The sequence below is a fragment of the Monodelphis domestica genome, chromosome 2 (genome assembly GCF_027887165.1).
Source record: "Monodelphis domestica isolate mMonDom1 chromosome 2, mMonDom1.pri, whole genome shotgun sequence".
Classification (NCBI taxonomy): domain Eukaryota; kingdom Metazoa; phylum Chordata; class Mammalia; order Didelphimorphia; family Didelphidae; genus Monodelphis; species Monodelphis domestica.
In genome coordinates this window covers 271,713,702-271,736,333 of record NC_077228.1, presented here as the reverse complement: position 1 = coordinate 271,736,333, position 22,632 = coordinate 271,713,702, and the positions used below count along the sequence as shown (strand labels likewise).

At 41.5% G+C, this 22,632-nt stretch overlaps 1 protein-coding gene across 2 annotated transcripts in view; it reads right to left on the bottom strand.

Annotated features, from left to right (window-relative positions):
• The window catches only part of PACSIN1 (protein kinase C and casein kinase substrate in neurons 1), a 118,667-nt gene extending 96,443 nt beyond the window's left edge, over positions 1-22,224 (bottom strand). Inside the window, exon 1 of one of the 2 annotated variants that reach the window (XM_056818061.1) lies at positions 21,495-22,224. The gene's annotated coding sequence lies outside the window, so the exon portion shown is untranslated. Of the gene's footprint in view, positions 1-4,895; positions 4,999-21,494 lie in introns of those variants that run through there. The other variant, XM_056818062.1, reaches the window with a different exon arrangement.
• Between the last annotated feature and the right edge of the window lie 408 nt (positions 22,225-22,632).

Genomic DNA, 22,632 nt, shown 5'->3' with positions numbered 1-22,632 from the left:
TTTAATATCTGTTTGCCTCACTTCCCTCATCTGCAAAATAAGGATAATGATAATATCTACCCTCCTCCCAGGATTGTTGTGAAAGTCAAATGAGATAATATATGTAAAGTGCTTTGCAAGCCTTAAAGCGATATATAAATATTATGTCTAAATATTCTCCATTCCATTTTTAGACAATCTAATTGTTATAAAGATTTTACTCACGAAGAGCCAAAATCTGCTTCTCTACAGTTTCTGCCCATTGCTCCTAGTCCTGCTTCCTAGAGCCAAGAAGAACAAGTTTAATTCTTCTTCCACAGGGCAAGCGTCCAAATATTTGAAAGCATCTCTTATGTCTCTCCCCTCAATCTTCTCTTCTCTAAATTAAATATTCTTAGTTTCTCTATATTCCAGGATTTATAACCCAAGATCTCTGGTTCCCTCACCATCCTAGTCTCATTCTTTTAGCAGAGCTTCAAGTCACAGATGTCCTTCCCAAAGCATGGAAGTCATAATGGAGTACTTCCCTCCCAGAGGTATCAAAAAGCTGAGATAATATTTGTAAATTACCTAACATATTGCCTGGCATGTGGCAAGTGTTTATTAATTGCTTGTTTCCTTCTTAAAACTAGGTATATGGGGAGCAGCTGGATAGCTCAGTGGATTGAGAGCCAGGACTAGAGGTGGGAGGTCCCAGGTTCAAATTTGGCCTCAGACACTTCCCAGCTGTGTGACCCTGGGCAAGTCACTTAACTCTAATTGCCTAACCTTTACTGCTCTTCTGCTTTGGAACTGATACTTAGTGTGATTCTAAGACAGAAGGTAAGGGTTTTAAAAAAAATTCCAAGGGCCATGTTTGGCAAAAAAAAAAAAAGACAAAAGACTATAGACTATAGACTCAAGGTGAGTGAAGAGAGTCAAATTGACAGAAAGCTTAGAGGGATAGTTCATATGTTGGATCAGAGAGTCAAATTCTAAAGGATTTATACCAATGTTAGAACTTTGGGACAATTTGAAAGAAACTAAATCAAGTAATGATATGAAGTTCTTCATTTCTGGTTTAAGAAATCAGCTTCCCAAGTTTTCTTCTTCATATGATTCCTGGCTCTCTTCCCAGGACTACCAATCTAGGAAGGACTCCAGTCTTGCTTCACCTTTCTCTTGCCTTAATTCTCTGAACTACACATCTTGCCATATTAACTCCTCCTATCCCTTCTAACATTCCTCTTTGGGTTATCTTCTGCTAACAAATATAAGCTTTATTGATTTTTATCTATCTAAGCAAAGTCAACAAAATCAGAGGAAAGATAGGAAGATAAAGAAGAGGGAAGGAGGGGTGAAAGGAAGGAGAAAGGAAAAGAAATAAGGGAGAGAGGAAGGAAGGCAGGAAGGAAGGCAGGAAGGAAGGAAGGAAGGAAGGAAGGAAGGAAGGAAGGAAGGAAGGAAGGAAGGAAGGAAGGAAGGAAGGAAGGAAGGAAGGAAGGAAGGAAGGAAGGAAGGGAGGAAGGGAGGGAAGGAAGGAAGGTGGAAATTCAAAGAGACTTTAGAGCTATAAAACAGAAACATGTTCTTTCTTCCTTCTTCTCTCCCTCCCTTTCTTTCTTTCTGCATTTGGTTCTACTTAAATGTTAAGTGTTCCATGTAAGATCTGTTTTAAAGTTTTGTTTTTGTTGTCAGTTAAGTTTACTTAAAAATGAAAATAACTTCACAAATACAGGATGAAGAGAGCATTGATGAACAATTTCTGTGCAAAAGAAGGGTCTTGATGGACTAGATACCCAAATGACTCAACAGGGTGGCATACAAAAAGTTAATGCTATCAAAAGCCACATTAAGGGGAAATAGGGAATAAACATCTATGAGTACCTAACTATATGTCAGACGCTGTGCTAAGCATTACAAACATTATCTCATCTGAGCCTTACAATAACGCTGGTAGGTAGGTACTGTGGAAATCAATAAATGCTACAAATCAAGGTTTATTGTTTTGTTGATTGTCTATACTTAAGAAAGTGATAGAGCACCCAGAGGAAGAATTGTGGGAGTAGAAACACAGAAGAAAAACAACTGCTTGATTACATGGTTTGATGGGGATATGATTGGGGATGTAGACTCTGAATGATCACCCTAGTGCAAATATTAATAAGGACATGGGTCTGGATCAATGACACATGTAAAACCCAGTGGAATTATGCATTGGCTACAGGGTGGGGAGGGGAGGGAAAGAACATGAATCATATAACCATGGACAAATATTCTAAATTAATTAAATAAATGAACTTTTTAAAAAGTGAGAGAGGAGATGATAGTAATGCAGATTAAACTTAAAAGTGTGAAGAATACTTTTAAACCCTTACCTTCTGTCTTGGAATAAATACTAAGTATTGGTTCCAAGGCAGATGAGTGGTAAGGGCTATGGAATTAGAGTCAAGTGGCTTTCCTAGAGTCACATAACTAGGAAGTATCTGAGGACAGATTTGAACCCAGGACCTCTTCACTCCCAGCCCCATTCTCTATTCATTGAGTTACCTAGATACTCCTGTAGGATACATTTTTCAGTTTTGCTTGTTAAAAATTTACCTGCACATCATTCAGAAAAACAAAAACAAAAAATCCCAATAATTAGATCTGTACAAAAAGTAAATGAACTAATTTTCTTACACACATAGCAAGTGTTAGTTTGGACAGAATTAGATATCAAAGAAGGGATTTGTGGATCAGAGGGTGGATTGACTTAGCCCCTGAGGTCTCTCCCAATTCTAAGATTCTGGGAGTGCTACCTGAATATTTTGTACCCATTCAGTGACTTACAGCAATAGCAGCAGCAACCTCCTTTTATCCTCTAAAACGGTGACATTCATTGTCACTCATTAGGTTTAGAGTTGTAAGACAGCTTTAAAGTTGTAAGTATTATGGAGACAGATTAATTCCCTCTAGACATTCTGCCTGGTTTTTGGGGGTTCCCACCCATTGGATAACCTATGTGTAGGCTGAGATCTCCTGAGAAAGTAGAGAAACAAGGATCACTCATTCATGCATTACATACTAAAATATAACTATTAAATTTGTGACAGGTGGAGTTCTGCCCTCCCACTTCAATTAACAAGCTGCTCATTGCTCTGATATCTTTATCAGGAAAGCCTGCCTCTTTGAGTTACAGAATCTATAAAATGATAATTTGTTGTTTAAAATCTGTACAAATAAGCTTGGGGGCTGCTAGGTGACACAATGGATAGAGTGCCAGACCTGCAGTCAGGAAGACTCATCTTTCTGAGTTCAAATCTAGCTTTAGACACTTCCTAGCTGTGTGACTCTGGGCAAGTCATTTAAATTCTGTTTGCTTCAGTTTCCTCATCTGTAAAAATGATCCAGAGAAGGAAATGGCAAACCTTTTCAGTATCACTTGCTGAAAAAATAGATAGACAGATTGAACAGATAGACAGACAGATAAATAGATGATATATAGATACACAGACATCACAGACACAAACAGATAGATTCACTTGTGTGTACCCTAAGGTGAGAACTTCTTTGATTCGATCAAGAAGAGAAAAATCACAATTGATTAACCTAACCAGTTAGCAGAGATTCTTCCTCCTCCTGATCTGCCAACCTACTTCATTGTTCCCATGGGAAAACTCTCAGCTAAGCCTTCCACTGATGACTCTCTCCCAGCACCAACATTTTAGGAAGAACTCCAGCCACATTTTGCCCAACCTCCTGCCACATCACCCCTGCTCCAAATGTATGCTCTACCCCATTCCCACTTTTCAGCACCCTGTATGTGTTATCTTTCCTCTCTAGAATGTAAATTCCTTGAGGGGAGGAACTATTTTGCTTGAATTTGGATCTCTAGCATTTTAACATTTTTGTCCTGTCTGACTCCATGACTTTTTGGACTATACTGTCCATGAGGTTTTCTTGGTAAAGATACTGGAATGGTTTGCCATTTCCATCTCTAGTGAATTAAAAGAAACAGAGGTTAAGTGACTTGCCCAGGGTCACACAGGTACTAAGTATCTGAGGCTGGATTTTAATAGGTCTTCCTGACTCTAGGGCCACTGCTCTATCCACCTAGCTTTCACCCATTTAGCAACATAACTGGCTCATTTGTTGTTGTTGTAGTTGTTGTTGTTGTTCAGTCATGTCCAACTTTCTGTGACCCCATTTGGACTTGGGGGTTTTTTGGCAAAGATTCTGAAGTGGTTTGCCATTTCCTTCTCCAGCTCATTTTTTTCTCCAATTAATTTTACAGATAATGAAACTGAGTCAAACAGGGTGAGGTGACTTGCCCAGGGTCACACATGTAGGAAGTGGCTGAGGCCAGATTTGAACTTAGGAAGATGAGTCTTTCTGGTCCCATGCTTGGCATTCTATCTACAGTGCCACCTACCTATATCTATCTGTCTATCAGACAACTCCCAGCAATTCTACAGTTCAAAAACTTCAGCTCAGTGGTAAAAAATTTCAATTTAAGAGTTGAAGACTGTCATTCAAGCCAAGAATCAGAGAGGGAACCACTCTGGGGGAGGGAGAGTGGAAGAAAGAGTTTTTTTTCTTCTCCTGCCTCCTTCCATTGACCATATCATCCAAGAGAAGTGACTAGGAGGATAAGAACCATGTGACCAGAAGAAGAGAGAGACATATCACAAGACAAACTCAGGCTCAACTAGATAATGGATAGCTTCTAGTGGCAAGGGTGAGGAGGTTTACGCTAAGGATTATGGGCTGGCTTTATCTGTGAGGACTCCTCTTAGTTGGAGTAGGAAGAGAATTTTAGCTAAGATGAAGTATAGGAAGCTGGGTAGGATGTTTTGGAAAAAGACAGTGAAGAGAGAGGACCAGACCCCCCTAAAAAGGGGAAAGGGATCCCCCTCTGCTGGGCTGTGGTTGTGGGCAGGGAGTTTAAAGCTTACCAGTAGCAGCAATAGGGAGCAGCAGTAACAGCAGAAGGAGTTAGCAGAAACAGCCTCTATGAGGGAGAGACGCAGCTACTTGGTCTCTCGTGGTAGGCAGGTGTAGGCAATGAGCCTGAGAGAGCTTTGAAGGGTTTCCCAGAGTGGAAAAGGGAGAAGGAAGAGGGAAGAGGGGAGAGAGAAAGCCACAGCAGGAGAAGTTCCTCTAGTTCTGAAATCCCTTCATGGTTGCCAAAAATTGTAGGAGTAAAAATGAATAAATACTCCTAGTATTTAAAAAATATGTAGGATTCCTTTGACCCAGCCATAGCACTGCTGGGTCTGTACCCCAAAGAGATAATGGACACAAAGACTTGTACAAAAATATTCATAGCCGCGCTCTTTGTGGTGGCCCAAAACTGGAAAACGAGGGGATGCCCATCAATTGGGGAATGGCTGAACAAACTGTGGTATATGTTGGTGATGGAGTACTATTGTGCTAAAAGGAATAATAAAGTGGAGAAGTTCCATGGAGACTGGAACAACCTCCAGGAAGTGATGCAGAGCGAGAGGAGCAGAACCAGGAGAACATTGTACACAGAGACAAACACACTGTGGTATCATCGAACGTAATGGACTTCTCCATTGGTGGTGGTGTAATGTCCCTGAACAACTTGCAGGGACCCAGGAGAAAAAAACACCATTCATAAGCTATGGGAGTGGAAACACCGAGAAAAAGCAACTGCCTGAATACAGAGGTTGAGGGGACATGACAGAGGATAGACTCTAAATGAACACTCTAATGCAAATACTATCAACAAAGCAATGGGTTCAAATCAAGATAACATCTAATGCCCAGTGGACTTACGCGTCGGCTATGGGGGGTGGGGGGGGGGAGGAAAAGAAAATGATCTATGTCTTTAACGAATAATGCTTGGAAATGATCAAATAAAATATATTTAAAAAAAAATATGTAGGATTGTAATAATAATCAAAAGAGAGGGAAAAGAAAAGGATTCTTTCAGTCAAGTGAGTAGAGAAAAGAGAGCCATAGACTCACACCTGCAACACTTTACCAAAAGCACAAGCTCTCCAAAAAGAGCCCCACAGTGGGTCTCAGCCAAATTTATCTCCCAAGCCTCCTTATGCAACTTCAAGAAATAGGATTCCTGATGGTGGAAAGAATGCCAGCAATGAACCCTAGAAAAAAGTCACCATTCCTTAGAGCCCAGTAGAGTTACATCTAGAGGGAACTTAATGAGGGCTCCCCAAAGAAAGAAAAGGACTCCCACTTAGAGATGCAGAAGAAAAATATATGATGGGTCATGTGGTTTGATGGGGATATGATTGGGGTATTGGCATTAAAAGATCACTCTATTGCAAATATGAATAATATGTAAATAGGTTTTGAACAATGATATATGTATGTGGAACTGCTTGTCAGCTTTGGAAGTGAGGAGGGCAGCAGGGGGAATCATGCATCATGTAACTATGGGAAAATATTCTAAATAAATAAATAAATTATAATTAAGAAACTTAAAAAAGAAAGAGAAAGAAAGAAAGAAAAGGACTCCCACTATCAGAATTCCTGGAGTACTCTTTTGCCTACATGTATATACCTCACTACTCTTGTAATTTGAGTTTTATCCCATTCTCCCCAGGCACCTTACATGTACAAGGAGAGATTATTACCCTGACTGGAAAAGAAAGCTTTGTACCAACTGTTCTTAGGATATCACACTTAGCATAGTAATAATGCAGTAGTTATTACACCACTGCTACCGCCACCACCACTGCCAGTACTACTACTACTACTACTACTACTACTACTACTACTACTACTACTACTACTACTACTACCACCATTACTACAATGATGACAATGATGACGACAGTTAGGTGGTGCTGTGGATAGAATTCCAGTCCTGGAATAGATAGATAGATAGATAGATAGATAGATAGATAGATAGATAGATAGATAGAAATTCAAATTTGGCCTCAGACACTTACTGGCTATATGACCCTGGGCAAGTCACTTAACCCTGTTTGCTTCTCTTCCTCATTAGTAAAATGAGCCAGAAAATAAAATGGCAAACTACTTTGGTATTTTTGCCAATAAAACCTAAATGAGGTCACAAATCATTGAACACATCTAAAATGATTGAACAACTCCTTCTACTATTACTTCTACTAGATAACATTGATATAGTACCTACTATATGTCAGACATTGTACTAGTTACAATTATTCTCTTATCTGAGCATCACAATAACTCTGAGAAGTAGGTGCTATTATTATCCCCATTTATCTAGGAAGAAAGTGAGGTATCTGGTCTCAGACACTTCCTAGCTGTGTGACCCTGGGCAAGTCATTTAACCTTAATTGCTTAGCCCTTGCTGCTTTTCTCTCTTAGAATTGATACTAAGACAAAAGGTAAGGGTTGTTTTTTTTTTCTTAAAATCGGGCCAAACAAGTTAAGTTATTTGTCCAGGATCACACAACTAGAATATATCTGAAATCAAATTTGAATTTGGGTCTTCCTGGTGCTAACTGAGGCTAGGGACAAAGGCAGCTAGGTGGTTCAGTGGATAGAGAGCCAGACCTGGAGAGGGGAGCATTCAAATCTGACCTCAGATACTTCCCAATTGTGTGACTCTGAGTAAGTCACTTAACCCCAATAGCCTAGCTCTTCTGCCTTGGAACCAGTATTAGCATTGACTCTAAGATGGAAGGTAAGGGGTCCTCCCCACCAAAAAAAATGACTATCAAAATGTAAATTTTTTAAATGGCTGCATACACCAGGTTAGGAACCCTTGACTTAATTAAACCTTTCACTTCCCAGGCATCCCTTCAATGAATTCTCAGCTCTTGGCTGCCAACCTTCTTCCTGTCTGTTCAGAATTGGTTATAATATAATATAGGTGCCGGTTACCTCCTCACAGTTGTCCTCTAAATATCACTCTCAGATAAGGCTGAGCCACTTTTAATCTCTCCTAGCTCAGGCTATACTTGGCCTGCTATTCTGAGTTCCAGCCTCAGTGTGCTAGCTGCCTCCTGCCTTACTCAAAGCACTGCTCCAAATGGAATCGCGTCACATTGCTTACAGCATTTGCAACATGACTTCCCCTTGACGGTTTTTCTCCGGTCAGGTGCCCTATCTCCATCTTCTAAGCTAAACTCTGCAAATTCCATCATTTTAGAGCTGGTTTCTATGGTCTCTTGCTGAAGACTTCTTACAGGGCAGAGACAGAATTAGCCCAGCTTTGACTCAGGATAGGAAAATTGAAGGGTTAAAAAAATGAAACATATATTCCTTCAGCAAAACAGAAGGATGTGATGGGAGCTGGAGCTCAGATGCTGACTGAGGAACACAAAAAGGGAAACAGTCCTGTAAGAGACCTTCCAGCTCCCCTTCCTTTCCATAAAGAGAGCCCTACTTCTCTCTGCCCACTTTTCAGCACAAGTGGTCTAGTTATACCTGGTCTCAAACTCTATTACAAAATAGCAATCATCAAAATGATTTGGGATTGTGAAAAGAGAAAAGTTACGGTGCAACAAATTAGATACAAAAGACCCAGAAGCAACTGAACATTTATATATATATACACATATATAGCATTTAATAAAACACACACACACACACACACACACACACACATATATATATACATATATATAATTTAGTAAAACCAAGGACAACACCTACTGGGGAAGAGATTTACTATTCAATAAAATTGGGGGGGGGGGACTGAAAAGCAATCTGGTAATTATTAGGTTTAGCCAAGTATCTCACGTCATACCTAAACAAATTAGAGGGGAAAGGAAGTGGATATATTTCATAACTTCTGTTCTTCTGCCTTGGAACTGATATTTAGTATTGAGTCTAAGTAAGCGTTTTTTAAAAATACATAGACGTGAACAGAAGAAAATTCATAAGGGAACACGAACAAGGATGGCAATGTGTTGCTACTCTGTTAAATCTAATACATACTTTTTCTTTTAAAACTCTTACTTTCTGTCTTAGAATGGATACTAAGTATCCATTGTTCCAAGGCAGAGGACCAAGCAACTAGGATTAAGTGACTTGCCTGGGTCACATTATAAGAGGTGTCCAAGGCCAAAGTTGAACCCAGGACCACCCACCTCGAGGCCTGGCTCTCTACTGAATGACCTGCAGCCCCAAATCTTATATATAAATATATATATATTTTTTTCAAAAAACAAGCTATATATAAAATAGAGATTCATGGCTCTATGAAAAGGAATGAAAAAGGGAAAGAAAATCTAGAGCAATGATGAAGATAAATCTAGGGAAGTAAACTGGGGAAATTGTGGAAGGTCTCAAAAAGATACAGTGTGACTTAGCAGAACAAATCTTGGCTATAGTCAAAAGATGTAGATTCAAATTCTTCCTGCTTCTGGGCTCTTGGGCAAATCATAAACTTCTCTAGACCTCAGTTTCCTCATCTGCAAAAGAGAACAGTTCTCTATATTGGTCTTGAAGACCCCATTCAGCTCCAAAATCCTGAGATCTTCCATAGGTTAATTCTGTAAATTGACTTGAATTTAGAAGGTTTAATTGGCTCTCTCTTGAATAATGTAAGATTCCTTTAGTTATTTAAATGACAGAATCTGCCTTTGCCTTCCAAACATATTAGCCTCCTAAAGCACACTTCAGGGGCTGAAAAACAGGATTCTCACTGACATCATAGTGATCCCCTTGGGTCCAATAATCTTATTCTGGGCATGAGTATCTACTACCTTTGCCATCCTTCCTCCCCTCCCAAATTCAAAACCCTGACTACTCAGGGGAGAATCCTAGGCCCTGAATAGGATTTTTAAAAGATCATAGCTCTACAGTTCCTTTTTACTATCCTGTATAAGTGGCATAATGTTCAAGCTGGCAGCTGCAATCATCTGAATGGCTTATTTGCATTCATTTTGCGTATGTTTTGCATTCTAATAATTTGGTGCCAAATGCATAGAAATATTCCCTGCACGATGCTGCTGTTATCAGTATGGGTTGACCCAGGCTGTTCCACCTCTAGGTTTGGCTCCACCTCCTTGAAGTGGTCCCTGAACAAAGCCTCAGAAATGAGAAGGATGAGAATCCCAGAGTAGAGTCTGCTCCATACTCAGAGACAACAGGATAGTGCAGTGGACAGGGGAAATGAGGGGATCTGGAACTCTCCACCCCCTTTATTTCTGCCAACTCTAAGAAAGGGCTTCCCTTGGAGATGGGAAATAATGTCATGGGACCCCTAAACTGGGAGGAGTTGAGGTATGAACTCTGCAAATTGAATCATACCAGGTCCTGAGTGGAAAATCACCAAATGACATTCCAGGAGAAGACTGGCAAAGTGAGACTAAAGCCAAAAAATATGTCCTATGAAGTCAGTGAATCCTTTCTAGGCAGACAACTCAGGGAGGAGATTGGTATAAAAGTCACAAGGAGCTCAAGACAGTGGTCCCTAAGCCTTTGCCCCTGGGAGCATATACATCACTCTCCTTCCTCTGGGATTCAAATTAGTCACTCTGTTGTACTGGAATATTTTCCATAAATAGATAGACAGATAGGCAGACAGACAGATGAGAGAGAGAGAGATGGATGGATAGATACATAGATGGATAGATAGATAGATAGATAGATAGATGGATGAACAGGCAGACAGACAGGCAGACAGGCAGGTAGACAGGCAGATGAGAGAGAGAGAGATGGATAGATGGATGGATAGATAGATAGATAGACAGACAGGCAGATAGGCAGACAGACAGATACATGGGATCTAAAGATATATGTATATATATATGTATACATATATATACATACATATATGGAACCCATATATCTATAGAATTCCTACCCATTCTTTAATGTTTTTCTTAGTTTAATTTTTTTAGTGAACAAAATTTTTTTTCTCTCCCTCCCAACCCATCCTACGAGGGAAAAAGAAAAAGAAAAACAAACCCTTAGTAACAATATGTTATGAATTCCCTCATGGACCACATTCAGACAATATACATCTCACTGTACCCTGAGATCACCACCTCTGTCAAGAGATTGGTAGCATGCTTCAACTTGTCTACCCATACTTTGAAACCCAACACAAATGCCATCTCCTCCATCAAGCCTTCCTAGATAATCTCTGCTTGTAATGATCTTCCTGATCCCACCTTTACAGAGTGCCTTATTTTATACCTCTTTCATGAGTCATTGTTTATCATACTTATCTCTGTTTTTATTTTATATTTTTGTAAGTAAACTCAGTGAGGGATGGGACCTAGGCTTGACCAAACTTTTATCTTTCCTCTTTCCCCCACAATTGTACAAAATAAATGTTTATTTGTATTTGAGTAGAAGCATGGCTGAGACTAGTTTACCTCTTTTCCACTCACGCCCCCTTCCCACTCTCCGTTCCTCCCTCCTCCTCCACCCTTCTTGCTAGTGGTTGAACAGAGATGAAGGAAGAGGTTCTATCTTCTGGGGCTGAAAAAAAGATCTGTGCTTCCTGTGTATCTAATCAGCCCATAAATCCCCCCCTCCATTTTTAAAGGAAATAAATGGAATTGTACTCTTTCCTCTCTGTACACTCACAAAGCCTGCCCTTCTCTATATTTTTCCCTTCTAAAGCTGTTCTGAATCTTCTTGATGAATAAAAAGTAAGCTTGTTGCAGTCTTCTCAACTAAGTTATCCCATAGTGGACTGTACTATCTCAGGAAGCAGTGAGTTCTCCTCAAGAAGTCTGGATGACCACTTATCACCAGAGGGTGTCCATGTCTAGGCTAGGAGTCCATGACCTCCGATGGCCATTCCAGTTGTAAGATGCTCTGCTATTACAATGCTTTGTAAGCTGGCTTCATCTCTGCAAAAACTCTGGAAAGGGATGAAGATGAGGAGAAAGAGGGACCCCTTGTGATCAGCCCTGCTCTGGCTCCTCCCATGAGCCCTTCCTAGGGAATCCAGGCCACAGAATGAAACACAGCTTAGCTGTGGAATTCTGAGGGCTGAGGGAGAGAGACTATTGCCAAAGGGACTTTCAAGCTCCTACTATGTTTATGGGGAAACTTATGCCCAGAGTAGTTCTGGGTCTGCTCAAGGTGTCGGGGCCAGAGAGCCGGTGACAATAGCTAGGAGAGGAGAGAGGGAGGGGGCAGCTGGAAATGGGCCAGTGGCAGAGACAGCACCAAATGGGAGGAAGGGGTAAGTACCTTACATCAGAAGCACCCGACCCTGGGGCTGGGCCAAGTGGGCCAGCTGATACTGCTAAGGCTGGATACCCAACGCTCTGCAAGCAGCAGGCAGCCTTGGTGTCTGATGGAGTCTCTGATAGAAGAGACATCGGACACCGGAGGTGGTTTGGGACTAGGCAATACTGTTGGGAGGAAAATGCTCATCTGGCATGAGTCCAAGCACCATGAAGAACACACCCTATAGAAGAGGGAACTACTGAAGTAGAAGGGATGAGCATTAGGGTCAGGCCCTTAAACCTGGGACTATGGGAAAAAGCCTAGAACACAACCAGTTGATAATAATTTATTGTAGTAATAATAATAATGATGATATTTATATGGCCCTTGACATACTTCATCCCTTTTGATGCCCCCAATAACTCTGAGAAGCAAATAGGGTATTACTATTTTTTAAATACTATTTTATTTTTCCCCCAATTGCACATAAAAATAATTTTTAACATTTAAAAACTTTTTTTGAATTCTAAATTCTTTCTCCCATTTCCCCTCCCTATGATGGTAAGCAATATGACATAGATTTTACATGTAGTTTGTGTATTATTATACACCCATTTTATGAATGAGGAAAATAAGACTGAGAGAAATGAGGTGAAAAAGTGGCAGAAATGGATCTTCCATTTCCTGGTCCACTGCTCTTCCCTCTGCACTAGGTGCCAGGAGACCTAGGTCCTGATCCCAAGATTCTACTTCACAACTATGAGACTCAGTTTCCTTCTCTGAAAGACAGAGAATTGCACTGCCTACTTCAGAAGGTCAACCTGAGGATAAAATAAGATAGTCATGGATGTGAAAGTGCTATCAAAAGTTTCAGAACCATAAAGCTCTTTTCCTTCAGTATGGGGTGTCCCAAAAGTCTCAGTGCACCATAATGTTTTGGCTTCTTTGAATTCCTAAAATTGCACAAAGACTTTTGGGACAGCCTATATAATGGGGAGAAGAGGGCAAATGGAGGAATGGCTCCAGGTGAGCTCTACTGTTCCCGAATTCTATAAAATATTTATTGGGCCATTATTGTGTCCCTGGCACAATGTTAGCTTGGGGGGAGGGAGGGGAGTGTGAAGAAGAAAGAAAAAGCAGTCCATAGTCCTGGCCAGCTCTCAAGGTCTTTGGAACTGGTTGATAGGAAAGACATGTTAATACGGCTGCCTGTCCAGTGGGGGAGACTGCAGTTGAGACTCACAGTCTTGGGATTTGGGTTCCCCAATCACAGTCCAACAAAAACAAGAGTTCGCATTTGATTGGATTTTAAGGGTTTACGACACAATTGCAGTAATTCTGTGAGGTCAGTAATACAAATGCTATTCCTGTTCCTCCCCAGTTTTACAGATGAGGAAATGGAGGCTTTCAGAACTAACATCACTTGACTAGGTTTGGAGTATTGGAGATTATGGGATTGAGGCTGGAAGGGACTTCCGAATCTGTCAGATCTAATCCTCCGGGGAATGTCTCCCAGCTCCTTCACTCTTGGACAATCTCGACCTCCTCTGAACCCTCATGGCACCTGCCAGGTGATGTGGCTAGTAACAGCTTCTGTGGTGTCTGCAGCTTCTCTCCAACAAGATCATCAATGGGGGCAGCTGGGTGGCTCAGTGGATTGAGAGCCAGGCCTAGAGACGGGAGGTCCTAGGTTCAAATCTGGCCTCAGACACTTCCCAGCTGGGTGACCCTGGGCAAGTCACTTGACCCCCATTGCCTAGCCCTTACCACTCTTCTGCCTTGGAGCCAATACACAGTATTGATTCCAAGATGGAAGGTAAGGGTACAAGATCATCAACTCCTTGAGAGCAACCAAGTCTCTTGTTTATTGAGCATCTGTATAGAACTTGAATGTTTCAAAGCTCTTTACAAACAATACTTTATCTTCACAACAACCCTGGGAACGAGGTACTATTATTTGGCATCTGAAGCCAAATTTGAACTCAGATCTTCTAGCCTCAATCTAGCTCAATCCAGTGTGCCACTTAGATGCTTTATTTCCAATGTGATTTTTATCTTTTCTAGTATCTTCAGCATTTAGCACAATGCCTGACATAGTTTGCTCTTTAAAAAAAAAAATTTTTTTAAACCCATACCTTCCGTCTTTGAGCCAATGCTGTATATTAGTTTCAAGGCAGAAGAGTTATAAAGGCCAGGCAATTGGGATTAAATGACTTGCTCAGGGTCACACAGTTAGGAAGTGTCTGAGGTCAAATTTGAACCCAGAACCTCCTGTTTCTAGGCCTGGCTCTCAATCCACTGAGCCATCTAATTATCCCCACATAGTTAGCTCTTGATTTAATATGTCTAAATTAATCATTAAATTTTTAATTTTTTAAAATTTAAATTTAAAAGCTCTTAAATTAATAAATGAAAAATAAATTCATTAAATTACTAAATAAATGTAGAGGCAGCACAATGGGTGGAGTGCTAGACCAGGTATCAAGAAGATCTGAGTTCAAATTTGACCCTCAGACCTTTACTAGCTTGTGGGGCCATGGGCAAGTCATTTAACAAATGTTTGCTATGGTTCCCTCAACTGTAAAATGGGGATTATAATATCGTCTACTTCCTAGGATTGTTCTGAGAATTAAATTAGATAATATTTGTAAGGCACTTAGGACAGTATTTAACACATAGTAGGCACTATATAAATTCTAGCTATTATTATTAAATGCTTTACTGGCTGATAGTCCCTAATATAGAGGGAGCATAGTTTCAATATACTACTCAATGTGTCTAAAACACATGGCTGAGGCAGGTAGGTGGTTCAGTGGATAGAGAACCAGGCCCGGAGTCAGGAGGACCTGGGTTCAAATTGGACCTCAGACACATCCTAAGTGTGTGACCCTGGGCAAGTCACTGAACCCCCTTTGCCTAGCCCTTGTAGCTCTTCTGCCTTAGAATTGATACTAAGACAGAAGAGCTCAAAAACAATTTTAAGACATGGTTTCCTTAGTGTGGCTACTTGTTTTATCCACAGAGATCCTCCCTATCAGACCTTCATAGACAGTATACATATTTCGCTGTCCTCTTCTTCCCCTGTCCCAAAATTAGTCACTTGGTAGCTGACCTTTTGGTGACGAACTTTTCTGAACTGAGCCTAGCTGGTTCTCTAGTTACAGATGAAGTCCATTTCAAGGTCCAAACTCAAAACCTTTCACGCTTTATAAGACTCCATGAACTCAGATTCTGCTGGCATAAGTCTTTTTGTTTGTTTGGGTTTAGAGGGGGGGTTGTCATAAGTCTTTGACACTCCAGGGTCACCTCCATACAACAAAGAGGCATCAGAGGACTTTCCTGGAGCCTGAACACAGTAGGTGCTTAATAAATGTTTATTAGCTGATTGATGTTCAGTTCCTTGTAAAGGTGTCTGTGTACTTACCCCTCCTTATCTCATTTTCCTCCACTCAATTAAGGCCTGTGGTTAATAGATACAAGAGCTTTAGCAAATTAGTGAAGGTAGAAATGGAGATCACAAAAGGCAGAATTGAGATTGACAAATGAATGACATACACGAATCCTACTCATATGGTATACAAAACTAGTAGAACAGAGCACCATAAAACTTTCTGTTGGTGGTTTATATTTATTCTTTTTCTTAAAACTCTTTAACTTCTATTTTAGGATTAATGCTAAATATCTGTTTCAAGGCAGAAGATTGATAAGGGTTAGGCAAATGAGGTTAAGTGACTTGCCCAGGGTCACACAGCTGGGAAGTGTCCGAGGCCAAATTTGAACCTAGGACCTCCTGACTCTCTAGGCGTGGTTCTCAATCCACTGAGCCACCTAGCTGACCCTGACATTATTCAATCTATTTTATTTATTTTAAAAGCCTTATCTTCCATATAAGAATCAATACTGTATATTGGTTTCAAGGCAGCAGAGAAGTAAAGGACCAGTCAATGGAGGTTAAATGACTTGCCCAGAGTCACACAGCTAGGAATTATCTAAGGCCAGATTTGAACCCAGGACCTCCTGTCTCTGGGCCTGGCTCTCCATCCATTGAGCTGTCCCTGAATTATTCAACTTAAAAGAAACTTTGAAAGGCAATACAATATAGAAATAGAGAACTGAACTTAGAGTTTGGAAAGCTTGAGTTCAAATCCTGCCTCTAATACTGACATTGGACAAATCACTTAACCCCTTACTGCCCCCTAGAAAATCTGTAGTACTATCAGTTACAAAGGAATTGCTGATTTGTATCAGTAGAGGTGGTTGCCATATCTGGAGTTACCATACACAAAATGAAATCACAGATCTGAACAATAACAATATCAGATATTTTTCATTCCCAAGTTTAAAAAAGCATATATAAAATATTCACTGTAATTAAAATGAAGGATGAGGGGGGATATGTAGTAACCTCAGGCAACCTTCTCTAATCATTTGTCTAAGACCTCCTAAATTCTAACTTGCTGCCTTCCCCAACCTTTCAGTTCGCTAAATGTCCTGTTGTTATTCAGATATTTTTCAGTCCCATCCAACTCTTCATGACTCCATTTGACATTTTATTGGCAAAGACACTGCTGTAGTTTGCCATCTCTTTCTCCAGCTCATTTTATAGATAAGGAAACTGAGAAAACAGAGTAAAATTAGTTCCTCAGAGTCACACAGCTAGCAAGTAAGTATCTGAGGCCAAATTTTAATTCAAGATGTGACAGCCAGGTAGCCCAGTGGAGAGTCATTAGGAGCATTTGGGTTCAAATATGGCCTCAGACACTTCCTAGCTGTGTGACTGAGCACGCTACTTAGTCCCAGTTGCCTAGCCCTTGCCACTCTTCTAACTTAGAACTGATGCTAAGACAGACTGTAACGGTTAAAAAAAAACTCAAGAAAATGAGTCTTCCTGACTGCAGGTCTGGCACTCTATCCACTGTACCATCTAGCTGCCCCCTATCACAACTTACCAGGTCCACACCTGAGCTCATCATCTTCACCTGCCTCCCTTTCACCTCTGCACTGTCAGTGGCATCAGAATTCTCAGTACCTTGGAGACAGACTACTTTGAATCCTTCTTCTTCATTCTTCTTACACCTTAGCTAAGCCATTAAAACAAGAACTTGGAAAATATCTCAAATTCATTCCTTCTTTTCTGTTCCTATTTCTATCATCTTATCTCAGACCTTCTTCCCCTTATAAGTAACTGTTCTCCCTAATTCTGGGTTCCCTCTACCCCACAAAAGTCTGTCATACACATTCTGCTTTCTAAAAATTCTACTCTGATTGTGTCACTGCTCATCCCAAGAGTCCTAGTCATTGAAAGATAAAACTGAAATGTCTCAAAACCGACATCCAAAGTCCTTTATTCAGACCCAAGACAAGAGAGAAGCAAGGTAGGCAGTTGCCTGGAGCACAAATACACACAAGGAGAAACACCAGGGATATTATTTAATTATTCTTTTCATAAATACACATCTATATTGTAAGAAAATTCCCTTCTCTGTGGCCTAGAGATGTTTACAAGATGTATGATGCGTCAGCCAAAGGATCTGGAGTCAAGGAAGACCTGAATGCAAATCTGACCTCAGAAATATACTAGCTTTGAGATCCTGAGAAAGTCAGTTAACCCTGTTTGCCTCAGTTTCCTCATCTTTACAATGAGCTGGAGAAGGAAATGGTAAACCACTCCATTATTTTTGCCAAGAAAAGCCCAAATAGGAACAGCTAGATAGCACAGTGGATAGAAATCCAGGTCTGGAGTCATTTTCAGGAGGACCTGACCTTAGATACTGCCTAACTATGTGATCCTGCTCAAGTCACTTAACTCCAATTGCCAAAAACCTTACCATTTATATGACTTTATATAAAAATAGATTATTAGTATTGATTCTAAGATAGAAGGGAGAAAGAAGAAAGAAAGGAAGAAGAAGAAAGAAAGAAAGAAAGAAAGAAAGAAAGAAAGAAAGAAAGAAAGAAAGAAAGAAAGAAAGAAAGAAAGAAAGAAGAAAGAAAGAAAGAAAGAAAGAAAGAAAGAAAGAAAGAAAGAAAGAAAGAAAGAAAGAAAGAAAGAAAGAAAGAAAGAAAGAAAGAAAGAAAGAAAGAAAGAAAGAAAGAAAGGAAGGAAGAAAGGAAGAAAGGAAGAAAGGAAGGAAGAAGAGAGAGAGAGAGAGAGAGAGAGAGAGAGAGAGAGAGGGAGGGAAGGAGGGAGGGAGGAAATGGGATCATGAAGAGTCAGGCTTGACTTAACAACATGATGCAATAGAATGTTGACTTTGGATTCAGAGGTCATGAGTTCAAATTTGGCTGGCCTTTCCTACTTGTATAACCTTGGGCAAGTCCCTTCAATTCTTCATTTCTCAGTTCCCTTATCTATAAAATAAGTGGCTTATATTAGCTGGCCCCTAAGGTCCCTTCTAGTATTAAATCTACAATTCTACTATATCAAGTTCCATACTGTAAAAGTCATATTGGGGAACAGTGTTTAATGTTAGTGTAGTTCTCAAAATTTCCAAAGGACACAATGCCCTGTCCAAGGTCCTGCCTCCACTAACCAGTCCTTCCTAACCAAACCACCCTGGCATCTCAAGCACAATACTTACTCCTTCCATTTGATCTTTTAAGATCCAACTTAAGAAGCAGCTGGTAACTCAGTGGAGTTTTGAGAGCCAGGTCTAGAGATGGGTTCAAATCTGGATTAAGATACTTCCCAGCTGTGTGATCCTGCCCATAACACTCTTCAATCTTGGAACCAATACATAGTATATAAGGTAAGGGTTTAAAAAAAAAAAAAGATCCAACTTAAGTCTTACAGAACCAAAGGTTGAGAGCCAGAAGGGTCCTCAGAGTCCATCTATCCAGCCCTTTCATTTTACAGATGAAGAAACTTTGGCCCAGAGAATTGCCATGATTTGTACAGAGTCACACAAGCAGATAATGTCAAAAGTAGGATTTGGACTCTGCTCTCTGATTGGAGGGTCAGCACTCCATTCACTGATCCACACTGCCCTTTATTTTCACTATGAAATCATCTTGATATCTTTATCCATCCATTCTGAGCTTATACTTAACTTAAATTCCAACAGTCCTTGGAATGTATGCCTCCATGGAGAAGAGAGGAAGGGAGAGGGGAAGGAGAGAGAGAGAGAGAGAGAGACAGACAGACAGACAGACAGACAGACAGACAGACAGACAGAGACAGAGAAAGAGACAGAGAGACAGAGAGAGACAGAGAGACAGAGAGAGAGAGACAGAGAGAGAGAGAGTTTTCCTAAAGAAAGGAAAATTTAGGAATCAGAAGACTTGGTCTTGAACTGTATGTAGTTCTGTAGCTAACTATACGTGTAACCCTGGACAAGTGATTTCACTTCAACATGTCTTTTTTGCTCACTTATAAAATGGGGACAAAGACGCCTGCCCTCTCACAATGATATGATAAGGTTCAATAAGTAACAATTCACTTCATGACAGCAGTCCTATGAGGTGAGCAAGTACAAATATAAACATCTCCATCTTGGGAAATGAAAGGTCTGAGAAATTAAGGGACTTACTCAAAAGCACATTAACAAGAGTTAAGATTTGAACTTGTGTCTTCTGACTCTAAATCTGGTTCCCTTTCGAAAGGATATTTACTGTCTCTCAGGTCTGAGAGATCCAAGCACAGACTAACCCTCAGGCAATCTCCCTATTAAAGAACAAAAGACCAATGACAAATTATATTCAATGTATATATGGAGTGCTCATCTGTGATTTTTTCCTAATTCATAAATTCCCGACACACCTCCCTCACTTCTGGGGACAAAAAATGGGATTTAATTGAACTCTCTATTGGTCTCAGAAGCTTCTTTCTGCCAGCCAAGGGAAAAGAAAGGGCCCCATCAGAAGAAAGTGTCTGAGGAGAAGCTATAAGGGAATTATTAAGGAAAGGGTCCTAGATTTGGTGTCAGAGGGCTTAAATTCAAATCTGGTCTTGGGACTTACTCTATATATGACCTTGGGCAAATAATTTTCCTTCTCTGAGTCTTTGTAGATGGTCACTATAGGTAATTTTAGCTTTAAGTCCTATATACTTTTGATTCACACAAAATCATAAAATCTGAGTCGGAAGGGACCTTAGGGGTCATCTGGTCTGACTTATACTTGAACAGGAGTATCTTCTACAATATCCCAGATGTATTCTCATTCCATCTCCTTTGGACAGGATCCACTACTTCTTTAGGTAGCCAATGCATCTAGTTCTGCCCTCTGGGGTCAAGCAGAAACAAGTCTAATTCTTCATCTATATGACAGCTCTTCAAATACCGTGAGACAGCAGATGATGCCCCCTCTCCCTCTGTTTTCTTTTCTCCAGGCTATACATGACCAGTTCTTTCAACCATACAGAATGTTATTTCCCCAGGGGCCCCTTTGGCATGTCACATGTAGTTACAATAGCGTGACACATGTTCCAAGCACACCAGAACCATTCCTGGGTCCTGCTGGGGAGGGGAGAGGAAAGGAAGGATGCTAAGTCTGAAAGCAAATCATTTTGTGTGGATCCTTCTCCTCTTGACATTTCAGTATAGATGAAATCAGGCTAAAATGAACATTCATTGGCTGCCTTCATGGAGCAAAAAGTCACCAAAGGGCAGACTGAGGGAGATGTGGAAAAGATATTGTTGCTAGGCAGTCAGCTGTCTCAGTCGTCTATACAATTGAACACTTTAAGCTTCACAATCCGTTCTTCTTTCCCTACCTTACTTCTTGCACTTATCTAGTACCCTAGGTGGGAGGGCCCTGATCCACCAGCCACCCTGACCTGTATACCTAGGAGGACTCGGACACTCTCCGTATGATAAAGGCACAGGGCTGATGACACAGGAGGTTGTGTTCCTCTCCTACCAGCTGCATCCATAAATATAACAAGCAGCTCTGGCACCCTCTCACCTATCCATCCAAACAGACCCTGAACAAACATTGAAAACCTTGCAAAAAGAGCAGGAAAACCCCTCAAAACCATGGCTGCCGTCTCCTTTCCCTCTCCTCCCCCCACCCCCCATCAGGGGCCCAAGCTTCCCAAGGCATCCATTTCCTGTCCTTTCCCCTGGGAGCAAAGACATTAATTTCCATCGAATTGGAAGTGATATATTCAGCAACTGCCCCCACTTCTCCCTTCTACTACCTAGGTGATACCTGCAACCCCTCTGACACCTCCCCCTTCCAGACCAGGTATGCCTGTAAGCTTGGGCATGGACATTAGGGGTGGACATGAAAGGGGAGGGGGGGTAGCAGTAGAGTGGTGAAGTCCCCAAAGCTATCACCATTCTTGGCCAGCAGCCCAGACAAACTGTAGGTAGGTCCCAGGTTAACCCATTTAGCATCCCCACCTTCCCCCAGGGGCTAAAGGAGCTATATGTTTAAATATAGTACCCCCCTAAAAACATCTCATCGAGAGTAAAGGGCCAAAGACCTACCTTGGGACAGGGACAGTCAGTGAGCCAGTCACCATTGGAGATTCCAGAGAGGATGGTGGGGGCAGCTAGGAAAGAGGGAGATCCCAGGCTGCACAGGCCAGTCCTTCAAGTCCAGATGGCTTCCAGGGGGGCAGGATGGCTCCCGCGTCTGCCTAGCGTCTCTCTCCCTCCCTCCCTCCCTGCCTCCCTCCCTCCCTGTTTCTCTCTCTCTCTCTCTCTCTCTCTCTCTCTCTCTCTCTCTCTCTCTCTCTCTCTCTCTCTCTCTCTCTCTCTCTCTCTCTCTCTCTCTCTCTCTCTCTCTCTCTCTCTCTCTCTCCCCCTTCCCCCTCCCACCTCCTTCCCTCTCTCTTCCTCTCTCCCCCTTTCAGCTGGGTCTATTGGAAAGAGGAAGGTCAGCGCGGATGAGGAGGAGGAGGAAAAAGGGGAGGGGGGGAGGCAGTGTAAAAGATCAGCCTGCAGATTAGAGAAGCATTTTTAGCGAGCCAATAGGAGGCCAGGCTGCGGGGACGACGGGCTCCGTGACAGCACAAGGTGAAAACATGATTGCTGAAAAAGCAGTAAATAGGCTTAGGGCTGCGCGCCGCCCTGCCAGTCCCCTGGCTCCGGCCAGGCCACTGGGGGGACTGGAGGAGAAGTGTGCGGCTGCGTAGGACATCTCCCTTTTCCTCTCTCCTCTCTTCTCCATTCCCTCCTCCTTCCTAATTTCCCTTCTGCGTTCTCTAGGTTTCTCTCTCCCACGTTCATTCCTCCCTCTTACACTTGTTCTCTGTGGGGATTTTCTCCCCTCCCCCGACACGCCTCCATTGCCTCTCCCCCTCTCCCACTTCCTTTCCCCACTGCCCTCACTCCTGAAAGTCAATACTGGATGCAAAAGCCCGGTTGCAAGCGCTAGGGGATACTGAAACTTTAGGGAAGACATAATTCCTCTTCTCAGCGAATATATCATCTAGACGCGCACAACGCCGATAAGTAAAATCCTCAATATTACACGGTAAATGCGTTCGAGAGGTGTAAATCAGCCAATCAATAATCAGTCCATAAACATGCGCCTTCTGTGTGCCAAGCCCTGGGATGAGTGTTGGTGAAAAAACAGTACTAGCTAAATTTTACATTTAATATCTGTTAGTCATTAATAAAG